The 2430-nt window shown below is 58.1% G+C and overlaps 1 long non-coding RNA gene across 1 annotated transcript; it reads left to right on the top strand.

The window, feature by feature from the left end:
• The first annotated feature begins 809 nt into the window (after positions 1 to 809).
• On the top strand, positions 810 to 2155 carry LOC109379211 (uncharacterized). The gene is made up of 2 exons (XR_002123152.1): positions 810 to 1437; positions 1939 to 2155. It is a non-coding gene; the product is annotated as an uncharacterized LOC109379211 (long non-coding RNA).
• The last annotated feature ends 275 nt before the right edge of the window (positions 2156 to 2430 follow it).

The following is a 2430-nucleotide window of genomic DNA, read 5'->3' on the forward strand; positions in this document are numbered from 1 at the left end:
CGAGGCTCCCCTGGGCCGGCAAGGGCTGTCGGAGCCCAAGCTGCGCAGCACGCTTGCGGCTGGAGGAGCGCCTCGAACCTCCCCTCCCCGGGCCCAGCCCAGGCCCGCGGACCACACGCACCCGCGCGCACCCGCACCCCAGCGCCCAGGCTGCGCCCGGCTGCCGCCGGCCCCTTCCCCAACCGGAGCGCGCAGTTCCGACGGCCCAGGGCGGAGACAGCGCCGGGGAGGAGAGCCGCCGGCGGCCGCACACACTCCTCCCCTTCGCCGGGAGTAAACAGCTCGCGGGCGCGCTCCGCGCCGCGCCTCCATCCCCCCGCCGGGGCTCCGCGCCGCCCCGCGCCCGCGCGTCCCGCCCGCCGGCGCCGCCGCCCCCTACCTGGTCGGTGAGTTTGAGCACTGCCATTCTTCCGCTCCTTCGCGCTCACACGCATACAGGTCCCGAGCCCGCAGATGTCACGCCAGGAGCCGGGGAAGCGGAAGGGATCGCCAGGGGAAGGGGAAAAAATCTGGCTCCCGAATTTGACAGCCCTCCCCCTGCTCCTCCTCCGCCGCCGCCTCCTCCCGCCGAGAGGCTGACACTGGCTAGTGGGGCTTGCAGCGGAGCCCGCCCGCCTTTATACAGGAAGTACCGGCTGCTGCCAGCCAGGCCGCCACTGACATCACCGCGCGCGGTTCGCCTGGGCCGACGCTGCCTCCTGCCGCCCGCAGCCGGGCCTCGCAGCCCCGCGCCCGCACCCGGCGCGCCGCAGTCGGGCCAGACTGCCGCCTGCTTTCCGCACCTGCTCACTGCGCCGGGGCGAGCCGGACCCGGGCCCCAGGGCCGCCCCCGCTGCCCTCCGGCCCCAGGGCGTGCACAGCTGGAGGCTGATCGTGATCCTCCGCGGCCCCGTCTCAAACACGCACAAACGCACACGGACACAACCTGATGAGCAAGCCCGTGCGGACACACCCCGAGGGGGCAAGAAAGGCTGCCACTCGCGCACCAGCAACTTTAACCTGGGAGACTGGGTCACATCCCTTCCCATAAACGTCTCCCCCCTAATCCGAAATCAAATTACCCAGCACGCCAAATTATGCCCACCCGGTCGGGGACCATTATTCTGATGCTGTCTTTGTTTAATGCAGGGAGGCCCTAGACACACTAATCCTTGAGGGATGGGGAACAGGGCTCCAGCCTTTCACGTTGTTCTCCAGCTACCTCCCAGCTAAACACAGACTCCATCGTTTATTCAATCACCAGGGAAGGCAGAGGCGGAGCAGTTACTGGAGAAGAAAAGAGGTGCTAAATTACCGCATCAATGGGCTTTTGAGTGTTCCCACCTGTCCTGACTCACCCATTTCTACAAAATCCAGTTACCATGCTCTTCAACAGATAGAAGACTCAGCTGTCAAACAGCATGGAATACAAATACAATAGTAACATTCATACTCACAGTAAGTGCTGATGCTTCTGGAATTTTGGGCAAACATTCATTCAACCACTTATGTACTCAGTGCCCACTTGGTACCAGATTCTGGCTAGGCACAGTGTGGAAGGGGAAGCATAAACAGGCAAGATACCTACTGGTAGGAGATGTCGGACATAAACCACATAGTCACCACTAATGCACGTAATAATCACAAACCGAGATAAGGGGTCACAAGCAGAAAAATGCTCCTAAAGGAATTCATGACAAAGGAATCAGACCAGACTGGTGAGTGAGGGCAGGCTTCCCTGAGAAAGTGACAAGAGTGGAGATCCTGGAGGAGGAAGAGGAAGGTAGGCAGGTGGGTGGGGGTACTGCCCCCAGGCAGCCCCGTGTGCCCAGGCAGGCCAGAGAACCAACCTGCAGGGCAGTGGCACTGAGCAGCAAACCGGAGCTAGAGTTCCTGGGTCAGGACCACATATCACCCCTCCTTCACAAACCAAATGTGACTCTTCCGCCCTATTTTCAGAGCCTCCCCAAAGATTCCATATGCAAATGAGAGAAGGGAGTAAGTAGTGGCATCCTCCCGTTCATCATCTAACCGTGGGTCATGATTCAGATCATGCAGCAAGGGGAACGAAGACAGCACACGCCTGGCTTCCCATCCTGTACCCTCAGTGATGCACAGAGACGAACATGTATCTCTTCAAGGCCTCCCTCAAATAAAATAGATTGCTTCTGTTGCATCTATGAGGCACTTTTTCACTGCTGTTGTTTATATGTCTATTTATTAATATCATCCTGCGTGGCTTTGTAAGTAAACTGAATCGGACACTGAATTCTCTACTTAAATATAGCTATCTTTTAGAAGAGTGATAGCAAATGATTTAATTTTGCAGATGCACTCAAGATCCATTTTGGTTCATTCTGAGCATGCCTATACATAAGTTTTTGGGGCCCAATCTCAAAGGAGGAGGAAGCTGTTCTCAACCCTATCAAACCCATCATCCCCTTTTATAAC

This window comes from Hipposideros armiger, unplaced genomic scaffold (genome assembly GCF_001890085.2).
Source record: "Hipposideros armiger isolate ML-2016 unplaced genomic scaffold, ASM189008v1 scaffold_23, whole genome shotgun sequence".
Classification (NCBI taxonomy): Eukaryota; Metazoa; Chordata; class Mammalia; order Chiroptera; family Hipposideridae; genus Hipposideros; species Hipposideros armiger.